Raw genomic sequence first — 15,625 nt, 5'->3', positions numbered from 1 at the left:
TCGTGTCACCCTATCTAGACATAGGAACCCACTGATCGCTCCTCCTACCACTACTGGCAGTGCTAGCCTTGTGGTTGTCATCATCTCCCACGCCACATGTCCTGCCCTCATCTCCAGTCCTGGGTCTTGGAACACTCGTCTCAGTGCCTCCCTATCTTTGTCTCAATCATATGGAATCAGATCCCCATCAATCGGTATCCTGAGTATCCTATAGACATCCTCCAAAGTGACTGTCATCTCACCCATTGGCAAATGGAACGTGCACGTCTCCGGGTGCCATCTCTTAGCCAGTGCAGTCAGAAAACCCATGTTTGCTTGAAACTCAGGCACATACAGAACATGTCTCAAGCCCATCTCCTCAATAGTAGCTTGCTCCTCGACTGTCAGCTCAGGTCACAACCTCTGAGTCGATGGGAATCTCTCCCGTGACACCAGCATCAGCAAATACTCCTGCAGTCAAGCAAATCAATCATGTCAGTCATAGTGACATTCATTGTTTATCACAAAATGCTACCTTTTATCTAAATGCATATGGCTATCTATCCTAGTGACACTCACTATTCATCACAAAGTGTTGCTTCTATCCTAGTAGTACTCCCTGTTCATCACAAAGTACTACGTGTGTGACACTCACTGTTCATCACAAAGTGTTACTCACATTTGCACTCCTTGTTCATCACAAAGTGCTACTCACACATTTTGGGTACTCCCTATTCATCACAAAGTACTCTATCTTGGTACTCACTGTTCATCACAAAGTGCCTTGATTTATCCTAGTCTTCCCTAGAGGACCTGCTTGAGTGCATCCTCTCAGCAACTTATCCAATCAACAGCGTATGTTCATCACAGAACTGCCGATTTGACCTAGAAGACAAAAATTTGCATTTTGTTCAATGCAAACGTGCTTGCCTGATACAAATGCACTTAAAGATTGCACAGACACATTTGGATAACATAGACATGCCCTTACATTTCACAAACCCGCCTGGCACAAACACAGATGCGCCTGGCGGACATAGACACGCCTGGCACCAATGCAGACGCACCTAAATATTTTTTGACATTTTTTGGGACCCTATTCTAAGTGCATTTATTGCCCTACCTAGAATGCATTAATGATAAAATTAAATGCATCGAAGTACAAGGAGGCTTTGTGGTACTTACTGGCTCTCCTGCCTCTACTGGCCTCTGAAATCAACGAACACGGTCAAATTTGTGAACAAAAGCCATCGCTGCTGACTGCTACTGCTCTTTTCTCGCTCTGTGCTCTGCTCTCATGGATGTGTAGATGACAATGAGGATGTCTTTCCCCCATGGTCTATCTTATAGCCTACCCTCGCCTTAGCCCTCGTTTCCTGAATCAGTCTTTTTTATCCCATGACTCTGTCACTTTATCCGGTCAGTCCATTCTATCCCATCTTTCTTATCGAGAGATTGTTTGCAATCTTTTCAGATATTTTCATCCAATCTCTCGAGGGGGCATATCATTCCCATCTTGGGGCAACTCTGTATCAGTTCATCTTATCTTCTTTGAAACAACGCGACAAGCCGCATTGTCTCAAACAGGGGCAAAATGTAGACACCCAAAATTGTCATGTCTAATTAAATAAATATTTTATTTATTTAATTATCTAAGCCTAATTCTTCTATTAATTAAATAAATCTTTATTTATTTAATTAATTCATTTATCCTCTTCTAGCGTTATTTCTCATTTGAATAAATACATTTATTTATTTAAATTATCCTTTTCCTAAATTAAATAAATATTTTATTTATTTAATTGATCCCACTTCTTCTATTAATTAAATAAATCTTTATTTATTTAATTAATTCATTAGCTTTTTCTACCTATGACACATGTCATTCATCTCTTAATTCCTACACTACCTACCTCTTTTATTATTTTATTATTTTTTCTACCTACCCTCTAATCCTAGCCGACCTCCTTTTTACACCTCTCAATCTTATCCCTCCATTTCATATTTGTGTCTTCTATTTAAGGAGATGCTTCCTTCATTATCAAACCCTAATGAGCTAACAACTTGATCACTTGACTATACTACGATCCTACTTGCAACCACATTCCGTTCTTTGTTGAGCTCTTGTGCACTTAAAATCTGAGAGCAAATATATCAAGCAAGATCAATGGAGATAGGAAGAATGGAGATCAAAACCCTATTGGACATGTGATGGTATATCTTTGTGATTTCATTTGATTTGCATTGTCTTAGGTAATCTTCATATGTTATGGTGGATCTTTGTTGTTGTTAGGCTAGGGTTTTGTGGTTGAATTCATTTAGCCTTTCAATTTTGTTATTATTGTTATCCATTTTCACCATACACACTATTAACCCTTGCACAAGAGTTTACCCCTTGGGTAAAAGATTTATCCATTGGATAACCCTAACCTAACCTTAACTCTTACCTCCTAGGGTAACCTTCATGTCTTTTCAAATATTTAATTCTTCTTACATCTCCTCTAAAGAAACCTCTTGTTGATAATTGTCACCATTTCATTGGTGATAATTGTAAACATGAATTGATTAACATTCGATCCTGGCCCTTGTTAAGATTATTCAATCTTGACCATCCATTGCCCTATTTTTCATATAAATAGAGCTCCCATTCCTCATTTTCCTAATCTCCAAGTTTTCATGCATCTACATTAGAGCCTAAATTAGTAAACATTTAGTCTCTCTTTGTTAAATCATCATAATAGCATTTAGAGGCATTTTAATACATCATAGAATATTCATGCTAGGATAGTATATCATTTGCTAGGATAATTTGCTAACCTTCTATCATATCATAATCTTTATGCTAGCTTAATCATTATAGTTTCAATATCATACATGTCTTAGAATGCATTCATGCATATAAGTTAAACATCACTCATTATTGGAGTTGTCATTCCTAAGTCACTTTGCTTAGTAATCGGAGAGCAAAAACATTGACTTTAGGGATCTTGTGGGATAGAGAACAATGAGATACCCCTTGGGAAGTTGAATTGATTGAATGAGTTCATATAATTGCACCAAGAGTCTCATTGGTGTGTGGGTATTTTGGATTTGAGTTATTCATTTTTGTCACTAGATTTTCCCACATACAATTGTATATCATTTATTCTCAACACCTTGGCCATATCAATTCTTGTCTAAATAGTTTGGTGTATAGATTTTTAGGTAATTTTGAATTATATTTATTTATTACATTTTTCACTAGAGTAGTATTTCATAGACAAAATGTAAAAGTTAAGATAATTATATTTAGTTTAAGATAATTCTATTAGATTTACATATTTTTAACTAATTTGATGTATGAAATATAATTCAATCGAATGCTTATATGTGTAGGCACCTTATATTTCCCTTGTATTCCATTGTATAAATCAACAAAATAATTACATCTTCTAGTCAAATCCACTTCATTGAATGTCCACCTATTTGAATAATTCTACTACATAATTAGTCTCTTTTTCATCTTACTTGATTAAAAATTATTTTACTATTTGATTACAAATAGTTTCCACTTCACAAGGTTAAGGTAGTTAAATAATTATTTAATTAGGGCTATATTCTCTCCACCAATATCCAATAATAAAGGAGGTCATAAATACACAAGTCTCTCCTCACACCTCTAATAATTCTAAAATCTTATTACGTTTTGTTAAGTGCATCCTAGCCTTTCACATTCCAACAACCTTCATCACAACACTCCATCTCTCCTCAATCCTACAAAACTAATTTGATTCACCCTCCACTATTGAACTCTTCATCACATCTATATTATCCATTGCCTCCACCGAAAATATAAAAATTGAGGCAAAATCCTATTCATTTAATCCATTCATTTTTGCTAAGTATATGTTCTTAGAATTGGTACTCCTTTTGTGCAACAAGAACATCAAGATGTCAACCATCATTAGAGAAAATTTAATTTACAATGGAGTCCATTAATACATTTGTTGTATTGATTTTTTTGTGTTATTATTTTTTCTTGAATTCATTTGTATGCTCTATTTGAGGCTTTCTTTGGTTCAAATAATAAACTTTCATTTATTTATGTTTCCAATTCACATTTTCAAAATAGAGCTTACATATTTTCAACTATTTTGGGGATTTCTCCTTGGTCAAACTCCATTGTGTTTCTTTTCTTTTCTGTAGTTATCGACTAGGAAATCGAGATTCAACAAGCATGAAGTTAACTAAGCTAATCACGAAAACTAAACAACATGAAAAACATTAAATCTAACTAACAAAGCTATCAAAACAAAGCATGAAACAAAACATGAATCAAAACATCCTTTCTATGCTCCTTTATGGATCTTCACTACTTCTTCTTTCTTCTTTAATATGGGTATGTTCCTCTCAATTTACAAAATGCATTAATAGAAATGAAAGAAAGGATGATGATAATGAGAATACTAGAAAATAATTCAATAGAATAAAGGTGCTAATATTCAAAAATTAATTCTCTTAAATGAAGAATGAGGCCTCCTTTTATAGAAATCTAGATTTTATTAAATAGCTAAGATCAAATTTGACTTTTGAGAAGTTGAATGGACATGATTTAATGCAACTTAAATTTGCCATTTAGGAGATGAGCAAAAAAGGAAAAAGTTGAAGAGATGAAGTCTATCAAGAAAGAAGATATTATGGAGATTTAGTAAATAAAATTTATTAACTAATCTCCAAATGAGGATAAAATTAGTAGGTTAGAAGATATTTATTACAAATTAATAAATATAATTTATTAGTTTGCTCATCATATTTAAATATTAAATAATTAAATAAAACAAATTTATTTAATTGTGGAAGTGATAAATGAATAAATATTAGTTATTTATCTTATAATAAAATTATTTATAAATATAATTTATTAATTTTTTCCTAAATTAAATCAAATAAATTTATTTAATTGATAGATAAAAGGGATAATTAAATAGATATTATTTATTTATCTTAGAAGAAGTGTTACCATGAGAAAAGTTTTAGTTAATTAAACCTAGGAGGGAAATAAGTCAAATTGATGTCCAAAGACCAATATTTGGTCAAATTAATTCAAACTGAATCAAATTGGGCAAAATTGGGAATAAATGAGAAGAAAATGGGAAGAATTGGTCAAAATGTGTAAATGGGGTCAAAACGAGTCAAAGGACATGAAATAGGGATGAAATAAAGTCATAAGACATGGATGGGACTGAATTGATACTAAAGGATATGAAATTGGGACAAAATGATGTCATGAGATAGAAATGGGGACAAAATGACATCATTGGTTCAAGTTTTGGGACAAATTGATATCATAGAATCGAAATGGGGATAAAATGATATCAACGGGATATGTTTTGGGACAAAATGATATCAATGGGATCGGAAATGGGAGAGAAAAATGAGATAAGATCAATGAATAGTAAAGACTACATGCACGATGAGAAAACATGTTAAAAATAGGAAATGCAGGCAATGCCCATTTTTTAGTATCTACATTTTGCAACTCTTTGAGGCAATGTGATTTAGAGCATTGTTTCAAACAAAATTCGAGAAAAATCACAATAAAAGATTCCCCAAGTGTAACAGGTTATAAGGGTGCCACCTCAAAAAATTAATTGAAAAATGTGAACAAGAGGTAAAATTGTCAATAATAATGTCAGGGTTCCAAAATCGCATATGGAATAGAAATCAAGGTTCAAACACAAAGGATACAATTCCAAAAAGGTGAAAAAGACTGTGACCAATACAAATTGGAGTGCATGCACGTCCATCTAGGCATCCCAAAGAGTTATAAAAGGGGGTGGAAAGCTAGAAAGAGTTTATTTTCACTCTCTTATTTGGAAAAATTGGAGCTCTGGAGAAAGGAAGGCTTGGCAAGGATGGTACAAATTATGAGGGAAAATCATTATGCAGAGCATGTGTAGACCTATCAACAACTGCAAGGTGTAGGACCAAAGGTATGTACTTTGTTGACTACTTGTCAATTTCTAGTTTGAGCATTCTTTTCTAGGTTAATTTTCTTTGTTTTTCAATGCATTTCAGGGGGTTAGGGTAGGAGTTGCACAGTTTCAATTTTTTATTTATTTACTCCTAGTGTCTAGTAAGGCAAGGAATGTTATGAATGGATGAATGAACTAAAAATCAAAATGGATAGGAAAAAGATCAAGGCAACTTATTATGGAATCGAAGCCAATTTCCAAGGACTATCTTAGAATAGGATAATAGTTTTTTGCTAAGCTTGGAGATTTGACAATGTAAGGTAATGGCATGGTGCATTGAATGAAATATGATCCACATGAAGGGACATGTCAAGAGGTTTTTGAAACCATATATTTTATTTTATTATTTTTTGTCAAGATCAAGGATGAAAATGGGAGTATGGATGAAGATGGGACATGGATAGGAAGAGAAAGATCAGAAATGGATAAGATAAGGGATATGAACTTGAAGGATGTGATAAGGTAGAGATATGGACTAAAGGTATGTGGACAAGGTGAAGTAGATTAGATGTGTGATGCTTAGGAAGATCCTTAGCCTTGTCAAGATCAAATATGGATGTAGATAGGAAAATGGATATGAGGGATGAAGGATAATGAAGGATGTGATGGAAAGGATGTTCTAGGATTACATGAATGGAACCTACCCCCAAGTGTAGAATGTAAGAAGATGAAGGATTACACGTAATCCCTATTTGCCAGGTTTTCATCATAGTACTTGTTTAAGATGCTTGTTTTCCAGGATTTCACTATTTTATTTTTGTATAAGATGCTTGTTTGTCAAGTTTTCATCAAGGTGATTCTCTTTTGATATTTTGTTTTTTTGCTTCATTTTCTCGAAAGACAATGGATGCATGATAAGGAATGGATGAAGGGAAAATGCATCTTGTTGTTTGGGTGGTACCCTTGAAACATGTGTTACAATAGACCATGAATATGAAGGTATGCTCAAAGAAGTGTTTAAGTTAATGAAATAGATGATTCGATGAAATGGGAGAAGGATTTATGCAAAAGATTGGATAATAGAGATGGGAGGGTAGAAAAGAGATGTTTGGTAATGAATAGGATGTTGGAAGACTTCTGCATGAGTGAAGGAAAATATTGGCAAGATCAGCATTGGCAGACAGCTTCACAAATGGTGGAGTAATAGAGAAAAAAAAATTAATATTGTGATTTTGATGCAGTAATGGACACTGACTTTAGGAAATAATGACCCCAAATGGATTTGAAACTATAGCATCATAAAATTTTGACCTTGCAATTTTCAACCATATTTGGGTCTTCACATTGGCGAAACAAATCCCTAAGCCTAACTTGAGACCCAAGACATGTTCACACTGCCCAAGGCTTGCATTTCCTTGCACCCCACACTCTCCTTTGTTTCTTCCTACCCTAAATAAGGGAAGGATAGGGGCATGGTGCACCTGTCCCCCCTAGGATAGGGGCGTGTCACCTCTATCCTTGCCCTATTTTGGACCCCTTTCGATCAAATGTTTCATTGGGCTTTGCATTTGGAAAGAAAGAAAAGTTTCCTTATGATGAAAAAATTAGTCAATTAACCCTAATTGACAAGTATATAAGATGCATTTTCTCTCCCATTTGAATAAGTCAAGAGAGAAGTCAAGAAGTTCATCTGAGTTCACTACGTGGAAATTGTTATCCTAAGTGAAATCAAGTATTCAAGCATTCAAGTATTTGAGAATTCATTTCAAGAATTAAGCATTCTCAAGTCTCCTTTCAAGGCTAGGTGTTGCATTCAAGTCAAGGATTCAACCATTGAAGTGGAGATCCATTTTAACATTCAATTCTACATATCCTTTCAAACAACTCTATCAAAATCCTCCCTTGAGGTGACTTCCATTTCCGTACTTTACTTTCATTACTTGCAAGTACTTTTCATCATTTGGTTAATTCCAAAACTAGGTTTTGACATGAAGTAAAACCCCCAATCCCAACAACATTTCCTCTCTTTTCTCAATGTAGGTTGTAGGTGCATAGCTATATATGTAGTTGTAGGTGCGCAGCTATAGGTGCGTAGCTATGTGTGCACAGATTTTTTCGGAGGACAGTGTGCACTTTCAACACATGGTCAAGATAAATTTCACCCAAATTTGCAAGGGGGCTTCATCTCGGCCTTTTACTGCTAATTCAAAGTGCACAACTTCATCCTGCATTTCTATCTCACCTCATAATCATTTCTTAAATCACATAATTCAACCTATTGCATTTTGAAAGAGGGGTTACTTTCACTTTATGAATTTATTTTCAATTCACTGAGCATTCAATCTCTTCAAATTTGATCTAGTTAATCCTCCCCCCTCTTTTAAATGTAATATGTGTGAGAGGTTGAAGATAATCTTTTGCGAAACTTTCACTCCTTTCCTTGAGGAGAGAAAAGCTTTCCTCTTGAATTCTCATGCATCACCCCTTTTCACCACATTACATTTTGGTGAACTCAACGGTCTTACATGCTTGATATTTCAAATCATTTCATATTTTTCATTTACAAGTTTAATTTTATTGTAAATTTATAAAACTTAGTGGTTAATTCAATCAAAATAAGAGTTTTCAAAATTTTGAATTGAACTTGAGTCTTGTAAAAAATGCTATTTTTTTTAGATCTGAAAATTGCATTGATTGTCAAATTCAATTTCATCATTGTCTTGTTTAAATTGCAAATCAAATTTACAAAATTAAGTGGTTAATTGTCGAAACCCTAATTTTTAAAAATCAATTTGAAAATGTGCAAAACTTGAATTTACATTTAGTTTTCAGATTTAGGAATATTTTCAGATTTGTCTTCTTGCCTAAAATTGAAAATTTCAATTTCCCTCCCTTTTTCAAAATTCAAAATTTTAAAATTTAGTGGTTAGGTCCTAAAACCCTAATTTTCAAAATTAATTGGATTTTGTGCAAATTTCAATCAATTTCAATCAATTTTAGTTTTTTAAACATTCTTCAAGGTGAACCTATCGATTAGGTTTGACCTTTTCCAAATTTGCAATTCAACTTCTTGTCTTTTTCAAAACCCTATTAGGGTCCTATTTTCACATTCAAACCTCAATTTCAACTATCTAAATTTCATAAAATCAACCAATTTTGGGGGTTAGCCTTAAAATCATCGCAACTCTCATCCCTGAAATTTTTTGAAAAAGTTGGGAGGACCATGTGCACTTTCAACACGGTCCCTAGCTTTTATCCTGATATTTTGGGAGACTGTTATGACTATATTTAATTACTTAAATCCACAAAATTGGCTGATTTTCTTGAATTTTTCTCTCTAAAATAAAAAATACTTCTAAATTTCAATATGACAACTTTCAAGGAAAAATTTGAAATTAAGTGGTGAATTCTAATCTACCCTGAGTTTAAAAATTTAAATTTTAACAAATTTAATTTTGAAATTAAGTGGTATTCAATTAGCCCTAATTTTAAATCTCAATTTCTTAAATTCTTTTGGAAATTGTGTAATTTCTCCTTTCAACAAAGTTTAAATTGTGTAATCATAAACTCCTTGAATCTTGCATTATTCAATTTTGCAAACTTCGCTCCCAAAATTCAAATTCAAATTTTCCCTCTAGTGCATGAGTTTTACTACATTAGTCCTTCCTTTACTATCCCCATTAAACGAAGCATTAGAATTAAGGCTTCCCAAGGTTTAATTCCTGAGGAGATGGAGCCTAATTTGGGTGATTTTTTCAATGAGGATAGTGGTAATTATTCTCATCCTAATAACATCCCTATCAACCATATTGATGATTCTAATGATTAAAAAGGAGATTTGAATAGAGTTTTCATAGATAAACTTTCAAAATTGGATAATCAATTTGACAACTTTCAATAATGGATGTCCAAAGAATACCCTAATAGTGAAGCATTTCCATTAATTGAAGGCCTAAAGCACATGATTCAAAGTGATAAGAATAGAATTGATATATTGTGTGGCATCTCTCATATTGTTGGTTCTAATGTCATGCCTATAAAGAGTTCTGCTGAGAACTTAGGTTATTCACAACCTTCTACACAAATCAATCATTTTATTCATTTGACCACTCTGATGGCTAGTATTTCTACTTTCACTTCAAACATCATGGCTACATCAATTCAACATGTTGTACCTACAATTATTAGTCATGGGAGAAATCCCTCTTCTTTAATAAGCCCTTCATCCTTACCCATGCCTTGAATAAGTATTCCCCTTGTCTCTCACCCAATCAATGTAACGCAAGGGGGCAATTCATCCAATCATTCTATTCCTCCTTTTTCGTGTCCCATTTCCTACTCAATAATCTCTTATGCCTACTTACCATAGTGTTCCTCCACCTTATTCTCAATCAATTCCTTCTTTCAACAACATCACATCACCTTCTCAATCAAACACGTCTAACATGAATTCTTAAACCGAATAAACCATTAATAATATTGCTCAAATCGTGTCATCATTGCAACAACAAATTGCTTCTATGAGTCAATCCAAGTTTAGGTGCCCACATTTGACATTGCGAGCCCACTTTCTCTTGATATTGTTAGAGTCATTCCTCCTAAACATGTTGAAGTCCCTCAATTGGAACTCTATAATGGAAAAGGTGATCCTTTAACACATGTCAAGACATTCCAAACTTTATGTACTAACTTTTCTTATTATCAAAGATAACTTGCTAAATTGTTTACTAGAACATTGAGAGATACGGCTTTACAATGGTATTGATCTCTGCCTTCCTATTCTATTACTTCTTTTCAACAATTATCTAATTCTTTTATTCAACAATTTCAAAACAACATGGTCCTAAGATCACTTTGATTGATTTAATGCATTGTAAACAAGGTGTTAAAGAAAAGGTGACTCATTTCATTGGTAGATACAAGCATTTGTGTTCTCAAATTTCTTTTCAAGTGCCTGATAATGATATTCAAATAATTTTCATTTCTAATTTGCAAAAAGATATTAGAGAAAAACTTCTCCTTTTTGAGTTTACTTCCTTTTTGTAGTTGTGCGCAACACTTCATAATTATCAACTGATTGTGAGTCAACTGGAGCAATCCACTCCTATGGCTCTGAGTGATAAGGGTGAAATTTCTCAACAACCATTTGCAAAGTTCAAATCATGCAAAGGATTCATCAAATTCAATGACAACATCAACAACAACAATGTGAATGCTACAATAGGTGTGCCTCCTATTTCTATTTTTTTTAAAAGAAAGACAATTTACTCCTTTGAATGAATCTTTACTTAGAATTATGTCTCAATTATTACAAATAAATGTTATCAAACTTCCTCCAATAAAGCCAGTTGACCCTTCTAAGGAAGCCTCACCTTACTTTGATAATAATTATTTTTGACAATCTCATCATCAACCTGGTCATGACATTGAGAAGTGTTTTGCATTAAAAGGTATGATCCAATATTTAATTGATAATAATACTATATCTGTGGCAGATGTGAATGATAAGGGAAACAAATCAGTATCCCCACCTAATCAAAATCTTGAGATTTTTACTGGCCCTTTACCTTATCATATGTCTAACATGATTGAGACTGAACATACCTCTTTCTCTCCTTCTGATGTGACTACCACGGTTCAAAATTTGGTGAAGATGGTAGAGAAATAAAGAAAACCTAAGGATCTATGTATCACATTTGACCCTAGTGAGACCATTAGAGCACTTGATGGGCCTTTATACATAGTTGTAAATATTCAAGAAATGCCTTGTTGTGGTGTGGTTATTGATCCCTCTTGCATGGTTAATGTCATCACTAAAGAGTATCTTTTCACTATATGTTGGCATAAACCAATCTTTGATGACACTAGTTTGATTGTTAAGTTATTTTATGGATTCCCTTGTCCTACCATTTGTTCTATCACACTTCTTATTTAGGTTCACATTAAATCTATGAATGTCAACTTTGTTATCATTCCTTCCTCTAAGAAATTATGTGTGAAGTTGGGCTATCCTTGGCTATCTTCCATGAATGCTATTGCTTCTCCAATCCATAAATGTTTGAAATTTCCCCACAATGAAGAAATCATAACTATTAATCATAGCTAATTTTGACCAGCTGAAAGAAGCCTAGGTGTTTCCATTGATTTCTTTTGGCCTAAACAATTTCAATCTCTTTCGTCGAGAAGGGATTCACTCTTATAATCTTATCAAAAGTGGAAGAAAGATATGATCCTATCCTTAAGTTAACCTAGAACTCCAAATCTTGATATTCCCATCCTTCTTGAAGATGAGGTTCTTCCCTTGACAGATAAAACTAACCTTCCTCCTAAGGAAGATTCCTAACCTATTCCAACAGATGAAACTTTGCCTTCTCCTAAGAAGAAAAACAATATTCCTCCTAAGGTTAGACCTGTAACTCCTCCTCATGATGGACCTGGTCTCCTTCCTACACTGAACATTCCTCCTTTATATGGTGTAGTTCCACCTCCTTTCTCTTATAGAGAGAAGAGATCTACCTCTCCTCTTGTTCAACCTAAAATACCTCAACCTAAACCTTCAACTATCAGAGATGAGAACATTCCTCCTTTCGTAAATATTCCTCCTCCTTCTTAGTCTTTCGCTAAGACTCAAAAAAATCATTGTGCGAGAGATCATCAATGAAAGCATCATGCTCAAGCTCATAAAGCTATGCCTCAAAATATTCAATCTCCCAAAACTCCAACAGTTGACATGATTCCCTTCTCTCTTAGACAAGATGTTGAAGCTACATCTCCAAATCATAAGTTACAAAAAACATGTGATGGTTTTACTCCCATTTGTGTTTGTGCTCCTCTTTCTATAAATCTTGATGAAGAAATCAATGAAAATATTATTCATGAAGGCAATACAACTCCTAATGCTTCTGATAGTGATTATGAATATGTGGATGTGTATAAACATTTATCTATAGAGTTTTCAAAAGCCTTAATTATAGCTCATAGAAATGAACAAAGTGACATAGCACATGAGAATAGTCCTTGTTTGGATCTTGCAATAACTCCATCTATTGTGCTCAATGTCACTCATCTAGCATGTTTCCCATCTTCTTGAAATAGTGATCAACAAGATCGGGAGGTGGATGATGTGCTAGGTTAGTTTCATTAGCACCATAGATCCTCTACCTCTCTCTCTTTTCTTTCTCTTTCATGACTATTCCTCTATGTGTATCCCTATTCTTCTATGTTCCCTAGTAATGTCTACTTGAGGATGATGAAAAGCATTGAGATCTCTTTTGGTCTCTTTCATGTTGACTCAAAAGATACCTTATATTCCCTTTCTTCCAAGGTAGTTTCCTTTCTTTGGGGAATGATGACTATTCTATGTATATATATGATATACATGAGTTATCATATAGCATACTAACCCCGAGGAAAGAGAAACTATCTCGTGATTTGTGCTTGTGTTCATTATGCTTGGGTTTATTCCTCAATTGGGGGCTAAATCCTTGCAATAACATGCTCTCTCTCTCTTTCTCTCTTGGGTGTATCCTACCTTAAAACAATAACTCTTGATAAGGCATGCACACTCACTTTAACATGGGGGCATACACTCCACTCATATTTTCCTTCTTGATACTCAAAGTTACTTAGTGAACTTTGCTTTACTTTGTAATTTTTGGTATCCTTTCTTTTCATGACTCATAGTGAGGGAAACCTTGCTCCATGGAGTTGTGGTCCTTTCCTCTTGATCTTCCATTTTACTTTGTCAATCAATGTCATAAGATCCTTACTCCACTTGGGGTGTGGTGTATCTTTCCCCCTTGATGTGGTAAAAGACATTCAATCTTGTTTCCTTTTCCTTTACCGGTAGTATTGGCATATACTTATACTCTCAATAAAGTGGGGGCTAAATGTAGTGTCATAAAATTGTGACCTTGGAATTTTCAACCATATTTGGGTCTTCACATTGGTAAAACAAATCCCTACGCCTAACTAGAGACCCGAGACATGTTCACATTGCCCGAGGCTTGCATTTCCTCACACCTCGCACTCTCCTTTGTTGCTTCCTATCCTGAATTAGGGAAAGAAAGGAGCCTGGTGCCCCTGTCCTCTTAGGATAGGGGTGTGGCACCCCTATCCTCCTAGGATAGGAGCATCACACCTTTTCTCTTTCCCTATTTTGGGACCCTTTCGATGAAACTTTGCATAGGGATTTGCATTTGGAAAGTGGGAAAAGTTTCCCTATGTCAACCTATGAAAAACAATAAATCTATTAACCCTCATTGATGAGTATATAAGATTCATTTTCTCTCCCATTTTCATAAGTCAAGAGAGAAGTCAAGAATTTTATATGAGTTCATTAAGTAGAAATTGCAATCCTATGGGAAATCAAGCATTCAAGCATTCCTTTCAAGCATTAAGCATTCTCAAGTCTCCTTTCAAGGCTAGGTGTTGATAGAGTTATTTGAAAGGATATGTCAAATTGAATGTTAAAAGGGATCTCCACTTCAAGGGTTGAATCCTTGACTTGAATGCAACACCTAGCCTTCAAATGAGGCTTGAGAATGCTTAATGCTTCAAAGGAATGCTTGAATGATTGATTTCACTTAGGAACATAATTTCCACTTAGTGAACTCATATGAACTTCTTGACTTCACTCTTGAATTATGCAAAAGTGAGAGAAAATGCATCTTATATACTCATCAATTAGGGTTAATTGAATGATTTTTTGTCATAGGCTAACATAGGGAAACTTTTCTTGCTTCCCAAATGCAAATCCCAATGCAAATTTTGATCGAAAGGAACCCAAAATAGGGCAAGGACAGAGGACATGTTGACACTTCCTGAGGCTTGCATTTCCTTGCACCCCACACTCTCCTTTTCTACTTCATGTCCTGAATTGGAGCAAGATAGGGGCATGGAACCCCTGATGACAGAGGCTCCCTATCCTCCTAGGATAGGGGAATGGTGCCTATGTCCTTTCCCTATTATGGCCTCCTTTTGATCAAACTTTGCATTGGGCTTTGCATTTGGAAAGAGGGAAAAGTTTCCCTATATCGGCCTATGACAAAAAATAAGTTAGTTAACCATAATTGATGAGAATATAAGATGCATTTTATCTCCCATTTGCATAAGTCAAGAGAAAAGTCAAGAAGTTCATATGAGTTCACTAACTGGAAATTGAGATCCTTAGCAAAATCAAAAATTCAAGGATTCAAGCATTAAGCATTTTCAAGTCTCCTTTAAAGGCTAGGTGTAGCGTTCAAGTCAAGGATTCAACCTGAAGTGGAGATCCCTTTGTAAATTTTGGTATCCTTTCTTTTCATGACTCATAGTGAGGGAAACCTTGCTACATGTAGTCATGGTACTTCCCTCTTGATCTTCCCTTTTACTTTTTCAATCTATGTCATAAGAACCTTAGTCCATTGGAGGCTTGGTGTATCTTTTCTCCTTGACATGGTCAAAGTCATTCAATCTTAAGTGAAATCAAGAATTCATGCATTCAAGCATTCCTTTCAAGCATGAAGCATTCTCAAGTCTCCTTTCAAGGATAGGTGTTGATAGAGTTGTTTGAAAGGAGACTTGAGAATGCTTAATGTTTGAAAGCAATGCTTGAATGCTTGATTTTGGTTAGGATCACAATTTTCACTTATTTAACTCATATGAACTTCTTGACTTCTCTATTGACTTATGCAAATGGGAGAGAAAATTCA

The sequence above is a fragment of the Cryptomeria japonica genome, chromosome 7 (assembly GCF_030272615.1).
Source record: "Cryptomeria japonica chromosome 7, Sugi_1.0, whole genome shotgun sequence".
NCBI lineage: Eukaryota > Viridiplantae > Streptophyta > Pinopsida > Cupressales > Cupressaceae > Cryptomeria > Cryptomeria japonica.
This window is presented reverse-complemented; position numbering follows the sequence as displayed.